Source organism: Rhinoderma darwinii, chromosome 4 (assembly GCF_050947455.1).
Source record: "Rhinoderma darwinii isolate aRhiDar2 chromosome 4, aRhiDar2.hap1, whole genome shotgun sequence".
Classification (NCBI taxonomy): domain Eukaryota; kingdom Metazoa; phylum Chordata; class Amphibia; order Anura; family Rhinodermatidae; genus Rhinoderma; species Rhinoderma darwinii.
The window spans coordinates 25,777,947-25,795,357 of NC_134690.1; positions in this window are offsets into that span (position 1 = coordinate 25,777,947).

The window sequence follows — 17,411 nt, forward strand, 5'->3', positions numbered from 1 at the left end:
AAGGAAGTGAGCTAGGAGGGAAGGAAGGAAGAAAGAAAGGAAGGAAGGAAGGAAGGAATGAGGGAGGTGAGGGAGGATTGGAAGAGATGAGAGGGAGAGTCGAAGGAGAGAAGGAAGGATGGAAGGAGTAGGTAGGGAGAGAGGAAAGGAGAATGAGAAGAAAGGAAATAAAGAAATAAAGAGGGAGGGAGGATAGAAGATAAAAGAAAGAGAGGGAGGAAAAAAGAAAGGGAAGAAGAAGGCGGGAAAACATTTTTTCCTACATTAAATTAAATTAACATTTTCAAATTCTGGTTGTCAATTTTATTTGACGATCTGAAATAATAAAATGTGAAAAAAAAGTAGAAGAAATCAGGATAAGGACAAATACTTTTCCGTGGCCCTATAATCATGTATTCTTTTATTCTTCCATGCTCTTTGCATGCTGTGTATTGCCACCATTATAACCTCGGAGCCTGAAGTAACTGCACTCATCAATAAGCTTTGTGTAGAGGATAATAGAAGGGTAAGCATGGTGTCTGCATTATTCTATATACTGTCATACTATTCCATTACTCTATTACAGATCAGGGTTTATCGCTACAGTAGATGGATGCTAGGAGGAGACCAATCACAATAATCTTAGTACTTGACATGGAAAGAACAACTTGACCATTAAGCAGCGTGTGCCCTGCATATATTACAACAGCAAAAACAGTACAATGTTTAACCCCTTAATGACCAGTGTTTTAATCCTAAATGAGAAACCACTTTTAGCGATTTTGTGCACATGGTGGTTAAACGGCCGTAACTTTTTTTTTTTTTGGGCTATCAAAATAATTGTTACATCTTTTTTTTCATAAAACATAGTTCTGCTTTTCATACTATTTTAAAAATAAGTATTCTTTTTTTTTTTGTTTTATTATTATTGCCAAATTGTACCAAAAGAAAAACTTTAATATATATTTTTAAAATGTATAGTTTTGTAATTTTTACATTTACAAATTCCCACTTAAATAAAGTGTTAGAACGGGTTCTCTATTTTGTTTTGGCCATTTTGGTATTTAATATTATGGTTTTGGGGGTTCGGTGTGGCTATTTTTGTTCATTTATTTTTACATAAAATGTCCTCCAAGATTTTATAAGTTTATATCTCTGGGAGACATTCACACTTTATTTCTTTATTTTAAATTTTTTCAAACCTGGGCATTTATCTATTTATTTTTGCGTCGACATAGCTGTATAAGGTCTTGTTTTTTGCGGGACAAGTTGTATTTTTTAACAGCACCATTTTGAGGTACATATTATTTATTGATTAACTTTTATAAACTTTTTTTTGGGGGGGAATAGAAAAAAAAACAGACATTTTGCCACACTTTTTCTCGTCCTAAATCTACGCCATTTACCGTGAGGTATAAATAACACAATAACTTTATTCAGCGGGTTGTTACGATTGCAACGATACCAAATTTGTATAGATTTTGTATGTTTTACTACTTTTACACAGTCAAAACGCTTTTTTTTTCAAAATTATTTGTTTTTGTGTCTCCATATTTGAAGAGCCGTAACGTTTTTATTTTTCCGCCGATGCAGCTGTATAAGGGTTTTTGTTTTGCAGGACGACTTGTAGTTTTTATTGTTACCATTTGAGTAGATGCGACTTTTTGATCACTTTTTATCACAGGATTCACAGGATTCACAGAAAACAGCAATTTTTCCATAGTGTTTTATTACATTTTTTACGGCGTTCACCGTGCGGGTTAAATAATGTAATAGATTTATAGTCGGGGTTGTTACGGACGCGGCAATATCAAATATGCGTAACTTTTTTTTACTTTATTTTGGTATTTTAATAGTAAAGCATTTTGTAAGGGGAAAAAGTCTTTTTTTCACATTTTTTTAAATTAACTTTATTAAACTTTTTTTTCACTTTTTTACTAGTCCCACTAGGGGACTTTAATATGTGATCCTCCGATTGCTATTATAACACACTGCAATACTTTTGTATTGCAGTGTATTACTCCCTGTTCGTTTAAAACGGACAGGCATCTGCTAGGTCATGCCTCAGGCATTCACTACAGGCAGACCTGGGGCCCTTTATTAGGCCCCTGGCTGCCATTGGAGACACAGACACTCAGCGATCTTATCGCCGGGTGTCGGTGGGATGAGAGAGGGAGCTCCCTCCCTCTCTCCAAAACCACTCAGATGCGGCGCTCGCTATTGAGCACCGCATCTGAGGGGTTAAACGGGTGAGATCAATACTTATATAGATCTCACACGTTCGAGCAGGGATGCCCCCAGCCCTCAGCTACCTCTAGTAGCTGAGAGCAGGTAGATTTAATGGCTCCCTGCTCTGTTTATTTATTCTGATGTAGCGACGTAAAAAGTCTATGGCATCGGAATAAAGCCCACTAGTGGCCGCCGTGAAAAGGCTTATCGGTGGTCACTAACGGGTTAAAGGAGTTCTTCTTTTGACAATCCCTATATATTAGAAGGGTCCCTTGACAATAAGACTACAAAGTGTTCCCCTGCTGGGCCCCTTAGAAATCAGCTGTGACCTGGCAGTAAGTGTTCAATTCCTTTGCAGCACCACCACAGGGGAAAATAAGCATTACACAATGTCAATTCAAATGAATGGGTTGTCTGTGTAATGCAGGACAGGATAGATCCTCCAGAGCGAGAGACGCTCCTTGTAACCGTTCTCCACTCTGGCCCTAATAGAGTAAAGATTCGTTCTATCAGAACAACCCCTCCTTTAAAAGTAGATCTTGCAATGCCCCTAATCCCTGGGTATCTCCATGGGCCTGACTGCTGAAACCTCCAATCATCAACTGATTTCACCATGTCACAGCTGTAGGTGGGGACATATTTCTCCTACATAGAGGTTGCTCGGGTAATATTACAGGGTGCCCATTTAAATAAATAAGCAATACATGTTCTTGCATTTTTGTTGGTGATCTACTAAGGACCTTTTTCAAGTCATGTTGTAAGGGGCATGTGTTTTATCTCTTTATAGAATATTTAGGAACATAGTCAATTAATTAAAGGCTATGAACAACTTTGAATGGCATTTTTTTTATAAACAGATCAGTCAGTGTGTTTGGTGCAAATTTATAATTTGTTTTTATTAAAAAAAATATTTAAACTTTTTGGGATACAGCTGCTCTGTATCCTGTATACAGAGCAGCTGTATCTTTCACTATGACATTAATCAGCTCCGCGGGACTGACGGGTTCAGTGAAAGCGGGTCCTGCGTTTCTTTAACATGCAGGACCCGCTTTCACTGAACTCGACAGTCCCGCAGCCCTGACTGGTACAGGATTCAGCGCTAGATACAGCTGCTCTGTGTACAGAATACAGAGCAGCTGTATACCAAAAAGTAAAAGTAATTTTTAATAAAAACTAATTATAAAGTTGCAGCAATCACACTGATTGATCTTTTTAGAAAGATGCCTGTCAAAGGTTTACATAGACTTTAATCCTGTGGTTTTGTAAAATATGTTGTAAGAAACTCAACATAAGACAGAGTCTATATTATATAGAAGACACTGAATTCCTCCTTGCTTACACATCAATAAGTATTAATGGGAAATTAGAAATGACAATATAATGCCAAAGTAAGGTAATGACCAGTACAAGAAAAATATAGGAAAAATAATGACCTTAAAGTGAATGTCCGCCTTTAACACCATTTAGTTTTTAGGTCTAAAATTCTGTGCCGATTCATTTCACATAGTATCCTTATAGGGGTAAGAGCGACGTTTTTGTGTTACAGGGCTCCATATCTTCTGCTTCCCCTCTTATGGTCATAGAGGTAAATTATATGATTCTGTCTGCCAGCCACCCACCACTAGGGGGAAACAGTGCATTCTGATATATAGCTATTATTAAACCCAATAGTAAGTATGTATACATGATGCTCTTATAAACCCAATGGGCATCCCCACCTGTCAGACATATATGACATATTCTGTGGAAATGCTAAAAATGTATTTGGTGGGAAAACCACTTTTAAGCTCCAAACTGTTTAAAATGAAGTGACACCTCTCCTGACATGTCTGTTTTAGTAAATACTTGTGTTCCCTACAAAATAACAATTTCGGAGCATCTTTTCTTTGAACTTAGTATTGAACCGTTCCTCTGTTATTCCTCCTACAAATTCATCAAATTCCTGAATAAATGGACAACTGGGTTTAACCATTTCGATGGGTGTGTCCATAAAAAGTCTGACAATGCCCAATCAGTGCTGACAGAGTGAAACTGTGTACGGACACACCCCTTTGTAAAGGAAAATGATTACACCCAGTTGTCAATTTACTCATAACATTATAGGGGGAGTAACAGAGGAACGGCACAATGCAAAGTTATAAGAAAAGATGTAGCAAATACAACTAAGATGCTAGGGAGGCTGATTGCAGCAACTAACATGACTGCGGAGGGGATGTGAGATAATCTGAGCAGTAATTAAGGTGTATAATCCAATGTAAGATCCATATGCAATTAAAGCAATACACAAGAAGTATTCATCCCTAGCAGTGGAGGGTCCAATACACAATAAATATTCATCCCCAGCGCGGAGGGTCCAATACACAAGAAGAATTCATCCCCAGCAGTGGAGAATCCAATACACAAGAAGTATTCATCCCCGGCAGTGGAGGTTCCAATACACAAGAAGTATTTATCACCAGCAGTGGGGGATCCATTAAAACAAAATTATTCATCCCCGGCAGCGGAGGGTCAAATACACAAGAAATATTCATCCACAGCAGTGGAGGGTCAAATATACAAGAAATATTCATCCCCAGCAGTGAAAAGCCCAATACACCAGAAGTATTTATCCCCAGCAGTGTAGGGTCCAGTACACAAGAAGTATTCATCCCCAGCAGTGGAGGGTCCAGTACACAAGAAGTACTCATCCCCAGCATTAGAGGGTCCAATACACAAGAAATATTCATCCCCAGCAGTTTAGAGTCCAATACACAAGAAATATTCAACCTCAGCTCTGAAGGGTCCAATACACAAGGAATATTCATCCCCTGGAGTGGAGGGTCCAATACACAAGAACAATTCTTCCACAGTAGTGGAGGGTCCAATACACAAGAAATATTCATCCACAGCAGTGGAGGGTCCGATACAGAAGAAATATTCATCCCCAGCAGTGGAGGGTCAAATACACAAGAAGTATTCATCCCCAGCAATGGGGGGTCCAATACACTAAAAGTATACATACCCAGCAGTGGAGTGTTCAATACACAAGAAGTATTCATCCCCGGCAGTGGACGGTCCAATAAATAATAAGTATTCATCCCCAGTAGTGAGGGTCCAATACACAAGAAAACTTCATCCCCAGCAGTGGGGGTCCATATCACAAGAAGTATTCATCCCCAGCAGTGGAGGGTCCATATCACAAGAAGTATTCATCCCCAGCAGTGGAGGGTCCATATCACAAGAAGTATTCATCCCCAGCAGTGGAGGATCCAATACACAAAAATTATTCCTCCCCAGTAGCGGAGGGTCCAATACACAAGAAATATTCATCCCCAGCACTGGAGGGTTCAATACACAAGCAGTATTCATCCCCAGCATTAGATGGTCAAAAACATGAAATATTCATCACCAGCAGTTGAGAGTCCAATACACAAGAATTATTCATCCCCAGCTGTGGAGGGTCCAATACACAAGAAATATTCATCCCCAGGAGTGAAGGGTCCAATACACAAGAAGTATTAATTCACAGCAGTGCAGAGTCCAATACACAATAAATATTCATCCCCAGCAGTGCAGAGTCCAATACACAAGAAGTATTCATCCTCAGCAGTGGGGGGTCTAATACAAAGGTAGTATAGATCCCTAGCAGTGGAGGGTCCAAATCACAAAAAAATATTCATCCCCAGAAGTGGAGGGTCCAATACACAAGAAGTATTCATACCCAGTAGTGGAGGGTCCAATACAGAAGCAGTATTCATCCCCAGCATTAGACGGTCAAATACATGAAATATTCATCCCCAGCAGTTGAGGGTCCAATACACAGAAATACACAAGAAATATTCATCCCCAGCAGTGGAGGGTCTAATTCACAAGAAGTATTCATCCGCAGCAGTGCAGGGTCCAATACACAATAAGTATTCATCCCCAGCTGTGGAGGGTTCAAAACACAAGAAGTGTTCATCGCAAGCAGTAGAGGGTACAATACACAAGAGGTATTCATCACCAGCAGTTAAGAGTCCAACACACAAAAGATATTCATACCCAGAAGTCGGACGTCCAATAAACAAGAAGTATTCATCCCCAGCAGTTGAGGGTCCAATACAGAAGAAGTATTTATCCCCAACAGTGGTTGTCCAATACACGAGAATTATTAATCCTCAGCTGTGGAGGGTCCAATACACCAAAAAAATATTCATCCCCAACAGTGGAGGGTCCAATACACAAGAAGTATTCATACCCAGAAGTGGGGGGTCCAATACCCAGGAAGTATTCATCACCAGCAGTGGAGTGTTCAATAAACAAGAAGTATTCATCCCCAGCAGTGGAGGTTCCAATACACAGGAAAAATTCATCCACAACAGTGGGGGTCCAATACACAAGAATTATTCATTGTCAGCTGTGGAGGGTCCAATACACAAGAAATATTCATCCCCAGCAGTGGAGGTTCCAATACACAGGAAAAATTCATCCACAACAGTGGGGGTCCAATACACAAGAATTATTCATTGTCAGCTGTGGAGGGTCCAATACACAAGAAATATTCATCCCCAGCAGTGCAGAGTCCAATACACAAGAAATATTCATCCCCAACAGTGGAGGGTCCAATACACAAGTAGTATTAATCCCCAGCAATGGGGGGGGGTCCAATACACAAGAAGTATTCATACCCAAAAGTGGGGGGGGGTCCAATACACAAGAAGTATTCATACCCAGCATTGAAGGGTCCATATCAGAAGAAGTATTCATCCCCAGCAGTGCAGGGTCCAATACACAACAAGAAGTATTCATCTCCAGCAGTGCAGGGTCCAATACACAACAAGAAGTATTCATCCCCAGCAGTGCAAAGTTCAATTTACATGAAAAAAATCATCCCCAACAGTGGGGATCGAATACATCAGAAGTATTTATCCCCAGCAGTGGAGGGTCCAATACACAATGAAGATTCTTGCCCAGCAGTGGAGGGTCCAATACACAAGAAGTATTCATGACCAGCAGTGGAAGGTCCAATACACAAGAAGTATTTATCCCCAGCATTGGAGGGTTCATATCACAATAAGTAATAATCCCCAGTAGTGGAGGATCCAATACACAAAAATTATTCCTCCCCACCAGTGGAGGGTCCAACACACAAGAAATATTTATCCCCAGCAGTGGAGAGTTCAATACACAAGAAGTATTCATCCCCAGCAGTGGAGCGTCGAATACACCAAAATTATTCATCCCCAGCAGTTGAGGGTCCAACACACAAGAAGTATACATACACAGAAGTGGGACGTCCAATAAATAAGAAATATTCATCCCCAGCAGTGGAGGGTCCAATACACAAGAAATATTCATTCCCAGCAGAGGAGGGTCCAATACACAAAAAAAATTCTTCCCCAGCAGTGGAGGGTCCAATACACAAGAAATATTCATCCCAGCAGTGCAGTGGAGGGTCCGATACACAAGAAGTATTTATCTCCATTAGTGGAGGGTCCATTACATAATAAGTACTCATCCCCAGCAGTGGAGGATCCAATACACAAGAAATATTCAACCCCAGCAGTGCGGGGTCCAATGCACAAGAAGTATTCATCACCAGCAGTGGAAGGTCCAATACATAAGAAGTATTCATCCCCAGCATTGGAGGGTTCATATCACAAGAAGTATACATCCCCAGCAGTGGAGAGTCCAATACACAAGAAGTATTCATCCCCAGCATTAGAGGGTCCAATACACAAGAAGTATTCATCCCCAGCAATGGGGGGTCCAATACACAAGAAGTATACATACCCAGCAGTGAAGTGTTCAATACACAAGAAGTATTTATCCCCGGCAGTGGAGGGTCCAATACATAATAAGTATTCATCCCCCGTAGTGAGGGTCCAATACACAAGAAAAATTCATCCACAGCAGTGGAGCATCCAATACACAAAAATTATTCCTCCCCAGCAGTGGAGGATCCAATACACAAATATTATTCCTTCCCAGCAGCGGAGGGTCCAATACACAAGAAGTATTCATCCCCTGCAGTGGAGGGTCCAATACACAAGAAATATTCATCCCCTGCAGTGGAGGTCCAATACACAAGAAGTATTTATCCCCAGCATTAGACGGTCAAACACATGAAAAATTCATCCCCAGCGGTAGAGTGTCCAATACACAAGAAGTATTCATCCCCAGCAGTAGAGGATCTAATACACAAGAAGTATTCATCCCCAGCTTTAGAGGGTCCAATAAACAAGAAATATTCATCCCCAGCAGTGGAGGGTCTAATACACAAGAAGTATTCATCCCCAGCTTTAGAGGGTCCAATACACAAGAAATATTCATCCCCAGCAGTTGAGAGTCCAATACACAAGAAGTATTTATCACCATTGTAACGTCTATGGCCGCGGACCATCGTCCTGACTTACCCTCTGACGGCCGCGGCCATGGACGAGCGAGTGCCTAGCGGCATCTCCCTCCTGGGAGACGCCGGCACTCAATTCCTGGTCCGGACACTATCTCCCGCAGGGCACGCGAGCCCACGCGTGCATGGCCTTAAGGGGCCAGAATGCGCACAGTTGTAGAATACTGCAATTAGCCCAGAATGCTGGGCTATAAAAGGGGCTCTGCCCTCTCGATCCTTGCCTGAGCGTTGTTGTGTTACCTTAAAGGGAATGTGTCGCGAATTAAACATTTTTTTTAAGTGTCGTTACTTATTTCTATTATATTTTTTACATTTTTGCTGTATTTATTTTTTCTTCCATATGGTGGAAAGTATTAAAAATGAAATAATAATTTGACATGTTTTCCTATGTTGGCCACCAGGGGGAGCACTTCCCAGAATTACAGCAAGGTGAATAAGGCAAAGCAACCTGACTCACAGCTGCTGTAAATGTGGGAGGGAATCTCACCCCACCCCCCTCCTACAAGCCAGGAAAAGGTGTCTTACATTGCTAAGAAGTGTCCGGCAGCCATTTTGGGTGTGATCCTGCAGTTGGCAGAACTTATAGGACACACCAAAAGGCTAAGGGTATGTTCACACGCTTACTAAACAAAGGGAAACCAGATCCTGACTTTCAGCCATTTTTTAATCAAACTCGCGTTTTTTACGGCCGTTTTTGGAGCTGTTTTTCTATAGTCAATGAAAAACGGCTCCAAAAATGTCCCAAGACGTGATGTGTCTTTTTACGTGCCGGTTTTGGAAAACGACCACGTAAAAAACGCCCTGTTGGTACAGAACGCCGTATTTCCCATTGAAACCAATGGGCAGATGCTTGTAGGCGTTCTGCTTTCCGATTTTTCAGCTGAAAACATTGCGTGTGAACATACCCTTAGAATGATTAAAGTGAAGTGAATGACTTTTCAGTTGACCGGTTCACACACCATGTATTTGACACGTTTTTTTTTGCACATTTTATGTGCCAAAAACCACATAAAAAACGCTTGATTACACTTGATTTTGCGTGTTTGGGGGGATTTGTGTGTGTGTGGGGGGAGGGTGCTCGCCGCTGATTCTTCAAAACAGCTGATAAGCGGCTATTAAGTATCAGCAGTGCCCGTGCACATGCCGCTCTGCCACACACACAGCACTGCAGACATGGGAAAAGTCTAAAAGGGGTCGTCCAGGAAAACATGGCGCCGCACCTGTCCTCAGGTCGTGTGTGGTATTACAGCTCTGTCCTTTTCACTTCAATGGAGGTGAACTGCAATACCAGACACAACTTGAGGACAGGTGCGGCGCTGTGTCTCCAATCTGGACACCCCTTCTGTCCTGAGGTGACACAATGGGGGAGGCGGGTGTCAGAGCCACACAACTACGGCATGAGGGCAGGGCTTGTCCTGAGTGCACGGTCTCTTGTTATGGACAGATTTATAGTCACATGAACCCCGTCTGATGAACAGGTAACCTAGGTCCGATCACATGACAGAGGGGGATCACCAAAAACCCTGTGCACCCTCAGCCCGTCCATCCAGCCCTTTCCTGGTTATATCGGCTTCTGGGAAAGCTGGGTGACCACCATTACCCCTCCTACTGGAGTGTGTTTGGGGATGTGACTAATGAACCACTCACACTCCAGTAGGAGGGGTAATGGTGGTCACCCAGCTTTCCCAGACCCCTGAACGGTAAATCTCTCTAGTTGTGCTGAGACTGTTTGGGGATGTGACTAATGAACCTCTCAGTCTCAGCACCACTAGAGAGATTTATCATTCAGGGGTCTGGGAAAGCTGGGTACCACACTAACAGCGGGCATATTGTTTATCACCCAGCTTTCCCAGGACAGATACATCATGTGTTCTTTATACAGAGTCTCCTGCACGACTACAGGGGGGCCTGTCGGGTGTGGGGGCCCGTCGGGGGGGGGGGTGTCAGGTGGGGGGGCCCATCAGAGGGGGCCCATCTGGAGGGGGGCCTGTCGGGGGAAGGCCCGTCGTGTAGGGGGGCACGTCGTGGGTCACGAGAGCGGCGGACTGTGAGAGAGAGAGTGGGACAGGCAGAGACACACATCTTACCTGCAGTGCAGCTGGTCTTCATAATGGCGCCTACTATCTCCCTACAAACAGCTGCTCTGCTGTGTGACTCTGACCTGCGTCTGCGCAGTACAGAGCCAGATAGCAGAGGCAATGGACGGGAGCCGTTCATTGACTCCTATGCATTGTAGCTGCCGTATTCCATCTCTGTATGTGTTGTTAATCGACACATACAGAGATGAAAAAAAAATGGCAGCCCCCATAGTGAAGTAAAAGAAAGAAAAAAATAAAAAGTACAACACAAAAACACAAATAAATAAAATTTATTTTAATGACATACGAAAAGCAATATTATATAAAAAAATATTTTTTCGTGACACCTTCCCTTTAAGTTTGTCCTTTGAAATGGTCTCCTAGTGTTTTCCAGTTCCCAGTGTTACCCGTTCCTGCTGCCTGTACCCTGTATCCCGTGCTACCGTGCCTCTGTGCCTTCAAGAGTTGGAGTTGTGTTGTGCCCTCCGCTGCATCTATTGTGTTGCACCCCGCCGGTTGTCTGTCTACTGTCGGAGCCTCATCTTAGCCTGAATCCACCTCTACTGTCTACATTGCCTCAGGTACCCTTTCTGAACTATAGACATTGCATTATACCTGTTTGGCCAGCTGCTATCCCGCTATGCGGTACAGCCCAGTGGGTCCACACCCCGCGCCGTGACAACCAGCAGTTGAGGCTCCAATACATAAGAAGTATACCTAGCAATTGAGGGTCTAATACACAATAAGTATTCACCCCCGGCAGTTGAGAGTCCAATACACAATAAATATTTATCCCAAGTAGTTGAGAGTCCAATACACAAGAAGTATTCATCACCAGCAGTTGAGGGTCCTATACACAAGAAGTATTCATACCCAGCAGTGGAGGGTCCAATACTCAAGAAGTATTTATCCCCAGCTTTAGTGGGTCCAATACACAAGAAATCCTCATCCCCAGCAGTGGAGGGTCCAATACACAAGAAGTACTCATCCCCAGCAGTGGAGGGTCCAATACACAAGAAATATTCATCCCCAGAGGTGGAGGGTCCAATACACAAGAAGTACTCATCCCCAGCAGCGGAGGGGCCAATACACAAGAAGTACTCATCCCCAGCAGTGGGGGGTCCAATACGCAAGAAGTATTCATCCCCAGCAGTGGAGGGTCCAATACACAAGAAGTATTCATCCCCAGCAGTGGAGGGTCCAATACACAAGAAGTATTCATCCCCAGCAGTGGAGGGTCCAATACACAAGAAGTATTCATCCCCAGCAGTGGAGGGTCCAATACACAAGAAGTATTCATCCCCAGCAGTGGAGGGTCCAATACACAAGAAGTATTCATCCCCAGCAGTGGAGGGTCCAATACACAAGAAGTATTCATCCCCAGCAGTGGAGGGTCCAATACAAAAGAAGTATTCATCCCCAGCAGTGGAAGGTCCAATACACAAGAAGTATTCATCCCCAGCAGTGGAGGGTCCAATACACAAGAAGTATTCATCACCAGCAGTGGAGGGTCCAATACACAAGAAGTATTCATCCCCAGCAGTGGAGGGTCCAATACACAAGAAGTATTCATCCCCAGCAGTGGAGGGTCCAATACACAAGAAATCCTCATCCCCAACCTTTGAGAGTCCAATACACAAGAGGAATTCATCCCCAGCAGTGGACGGTCCAATACACAAGAAGTATTCATCCCCAGCAGTGGAGGGTCCAATACACAAGAAGTATTCATCCCTAGCAGTGGAGGGTCCAATACACATGAAATCCTCATCCCCAACCTTTGAGAGTCCAATACACAAGAGGAATTCATCCCCAGCAGTGGACGGTCCAATACACAAGAAGTATTCATCCCCAGCAGTGGAGGGTCCAATACACAAGAAGTATTCATCCCCAGCAGTGGACGGTCCAATACACAAGAAGTGTTCATCCCCAGCAGTGGACGGTCCAATACACAAGAAGTATTCATCCCCAGCAGTGGAGGGTCCAATACACAAGAAGTATTCATCCCCAGCAGTGGAGGGTCCAATACACAAGAAGTATTCATCCCCAGCAGTGGAGGGTCCAATACACAAGAAATCCTCATCCCCAACCTTTGAGAGTCCAATACACAAGAGGAATTCATCCCCAGCAGTGGACGGTCCAATACACAAGAAGAATTCATCCCCAGCAGTGGAGGGTCCAATACACAAGAAGTATTCATCCCTAGCAGTGGAGGGTCCAATACACAAGAAATCCTCATCCCCAACCTTTGAGAGTCCAATACACAAGAGGAATTCATCCCCAGCAGTGGACGGTCCAATACACAAGAAGTATTCATCCCCAGCAGTGGAGGGTCCAATACACAAGAAGTATTCATCCCCAGCAGTGGACGGTCCAATACACAAGAAGTGTTCATCCCCAGCAGTGGACGGTCTAATACACAAGAAGTATTAATCCCCAGCAGTGGAGGGTCCAATACACAAGAAGTATTCATCCCCAGCAGTGGAGGGTCCAATACACAAGAAGTATTCATCCCCAGCAGTGGAGGGTCCAATACACAATAAATATTCATCCCCAGCAGTGGAGGGTCCATATCACAAGAACTGTTATTTGTAACCCTGTTACGATTAATGTTGTGCAGCTGTGAGTATAAATATAGCGCCCCCTTCTAAATATAGATTGAGCTGCAGTGTAACCCATAGAATTGTGCCAATCACTAATGAGTACCAGCTGAGGGCAAAGTCCAGGTCAAGTGTTACTTATTATGCAGCGCGTGTTTTAAAAATCTTTATACCACATACACGACCCCTGGCGATTACTTCCACATGCTACAATGTATACAGTCTAGGGCAGCAATCTGGATTCCAGGTTGATGCATTTTACCTGCACTTATACACTGTAGCAAACTATTAGCACAGGAGAGAGATTTGTGATGCTAATGTATTTAGCACACAGAGAATTATTTAGACTGGATACAGCGGCAGATCCTAAGGGGAGAGGAAAAATAGCGGCACAGAAAGGAATTTTGCTTTCTTTGGTCGCTCCAACCTTCACTTACTTAGATCTGTAAACCGCACCAGTAACAGAAATAAGAAAATAAAAGTGGAACATACAAACTCCTGGTCACATGGTAAAGGGCGGGTTTACACCCACAATTCAGTCATAGACAAGTGTACGCTACCACTATGCAAACACCAATATAACTAATAAAACCGCTATACAGTGGCCATATAGTGACCATACAGTGACCATATAGTGGTAGTTACCAGGTCTACACTGGCGCTCTTTGCTCTGCAGAGTATTATCACCCTGCAGACTATTAAAGAGAATTCAGCACTGATCAGACGCAGTCACAGGCAGAATATGGAGCAATTAAACAGGACCAGTCTCCTGACTTGTCTGTTTTAGTAAATACTTATATTCCTATGATATAACTAATCTGGAACATCTTTCCTTAGAACTCTGCATTGTGCCGTTCCTCTGTTATTACTCCTAGAAATGCATAAATAAAGTGACAGCTGCAGTCAACAAGATTGATTTGTACTGCAGCTGTAGCTCTATAGTTAAAATGAATTAGTTGCATTGCTAAAAATCTCCATGTAAGCCAGCCCTTATTCATACATTTCCAGGAGGAATAACACAACAGAGATTTCTCCAGAATTGTTATTTCATGTGGAATACAAGGATTTCCTATAACAGACATGTCAGTAGAGACAACAGCTCCTCTATTAATTCAGGTACTCACAGGTGACATCTTCTCTGATTGTTAACTGTAAAGGATCTGCCAGACACAGCTTCTGTGTCGACGCCTGTGGTTACTCACTCTGCACCTGCTCCTAAGTCTGGTCGAGTGACCCCTTCTTCCACCAATCAGCCTGGGAGGCTGAGGAGTGGGAGAGCCTATCACAGCCTGGCCAGACGGAGCTAGCTCCCGCCCTCTGTCTTTTTATACCTTCACTTCCTGCTCCTCCTTTGCCTGTGATTCTTTCAGTCTGTTTCCTGGCTCTGCTGCTGCTTACTTACTTGTCTTCTGCTTCATATTGACCCTGGCTTGACTGACTATTCTCCTGCTCTGCGTTTTGTACCTCGTCCACTCCTGGTTTGACTCGGCTCGTTCACTACTCTCCTGCTCTGCGTTTTGTACCTCGTCCACTCCTGGTTTGACTCGGCTCGTTCACTATTCTTGTTGCTCACGGGGTTGCCGTGGGCAACAGCCCCATTTCCCTTAGCTTCTGTGTACCCTTGTCTGTTTGTCTGTCATGCACTTAGTGAGCGTAGGGACAGTCGCCCAGTTGTACGCCGTCGCTTAGGATGGGCCGTTGCAAGTAGGCACGGACTGAGTGGCGGGTAGATTAGGGCTCACCTGTCTGTCTCCCTACCCCGCCATTACATTAACGTCTTCTTTCCTTTTCCATCCAGTTCAGACCGCCATGATGACGTCTCTTCAAGATTGCAGAGTTCGCTACCCGCACAACTTTGGTCCCTCGCTTCTGTAGCTGTTCCCTAGTCTCTATAGCAACACAAAAACATTCAGACCAGAGAACAGACCCCTAAATTAAGCAGACCCCATATTAGACCCTTAAATTATTCAAACCCCAGATCAGACCCCTTTAATGAATTAGAACCCCTAAATTGTTGGACCAGTCTTCTTGAATGAGTCAGACCCAAGTTAAGACCCCCTAAAGCATTTAGACTACAGACTAGACCCTGTCAATTAAACAGACTTAAAGGGGTTGTCCACTAACGGACAAGTGATGACCCATCCACCGGATAGGTCATCAGTATATCATCGGTGCGGGTCCGACACCCGGACCACACACTGATCAGCTGTTTCAGCTGCCTGTGAGCACCGGATGTCATTACACAGTATGCAATGTACGGAGCCGCTAGCAGATGACTCCGTACATTGCATAGCAGCCAAGCTACCGAACTGCAGCTCTGCTCCTATTCACTTGAATACTGCAATACTGATGCTCGGCCGCTATTCTGTGACCTGAGCCATCTACTCATCTCCTTCCGGCCTGGACGTCCGATGCCCAGAGGCAGCCAGAGTAGCTGATCAGTGCGGAGTCTGGATGTCGGACCCCCACCGATCATATACTGATGACCTATCCGGTGGATAGGTCATCAGTTGTCCGGTAGTGGATAACCCCTTTGAGATCAGATTTCCTAAAATAATCGGACCCTAGATCAAGCGCTTATATTCAATGCTCTCGACACTCTCTCCTGGTTCCGGCTACCGCTCCTGCTGACCTGCTTCTGGCTCGCCGCTCTTCAGCTCCAGGCACTGCACACATCATCTAGGCATTGTCCAGCGTCAGGATGTCGTGTGCGCTGGGCAATGCTCTTCCCTTCATGAGTTATTTTGTGCAAGTGACGGTTTAAAACACAAACTTTTTGTAAATTGTACAGAAATATATATACTGTGTATATATATATATATATATATATATATATTTTTTAATGAAAACTTGTTTCATTTTCTATATCTATATTTACAAATTGACACGAATATCAATGGGATCTCCACTTTGTTACGGTCATTTTGATATAATATGTACTATGTATCGGGTGATTGGATTGGTTAGATATGGTGACGGTTTGGGTTGGCTCGACCAGTGTATATTTTCGGATTATTTTATACATAATATATCGCCCAAGAGGTCATTTTATTTTTAAAAATGCAGTTTTTCATCGTAACTTTGGCACCTAAAGGAGCCACAGTTTCTGGGTAACAACCCCCCCCCCCTCCCGGGTTACATTAGGCAATGGCAGAGCTGATCTTTATCTGCTAAGATCCAGCAGTTCTGCCACGTCAGGGGGCACCTGGGGATCATGTGATCGCCGGGTCTAGCAGAGGTAGTGTTATGCGGCCTCATGGAGCATTCTTTAACCTGAAATGGAAAAAGCAGTTTTTAACCGCTTCCGTCTTCTCCTCAGTATCACTGGCAGCCGGGCACCGGACCTTCTTGTTCTAGATTGCAGGAGCAGTAGCTTTACAGGTTAAGTATAACGATAAGGCTTTGTTCACATTGTGTTTGGACTTAAATCAACAGTACAGGTGAATGTATTAAACTTTCTAATATATCTACTTAAAGGAATGTGACATCCCCCTAATTATTTAACAGCCTATAGTTCCCGTTTTTGTCACCACAAGGTTCTATGTAATTGTTCAGAAACCTCCTCTGTCACCGTAAAATTAATGTACAGTTATACAGTAAAGAGAAGGCAGGGAGGAGGGGGATGCAGCTGCAGTTACTTACTCAGTGTGATTGGGTTACTGCTCAAATGATGGAGGGCCCAGCAAGCGTTCAATTCCCCTGCAGCGCCGCCCCAGGGGAAAAGAAGCATTACATGATGCCCTGGTGAAATCAACGGCTTGTCTGTGTGTGTAATATGGACCTGTTGAGTCCTATAGAGCTTGAAGACACCAGTTTCTCCAACAAATTGATGGAGGAACCCCCCCCCCCCACCCTCTATTCCTTCAGATTATAGGGCATTTGAAAAATCTCTGTACTACTTAGATGTGATCGATAACAGCTGGATCCTGCATGTCAGAGACACGCAAGATCCGCTGTCACCGAAGCGGTCAGTCCCGCTGACCTATTTGGGTTTCAGCACATGATACAGCTATCCTGGATACATAGAAGCTGTATCAGAAAAAGTAATAAAAAAAAAAAGAATAAAAAACAATTACAAAGTTGCACTAAACACGATAATACATTGTTTTAGTTAAAAAAAACAAAAACATTTTCACAGGTTTCCATAGCCTTGAAGTA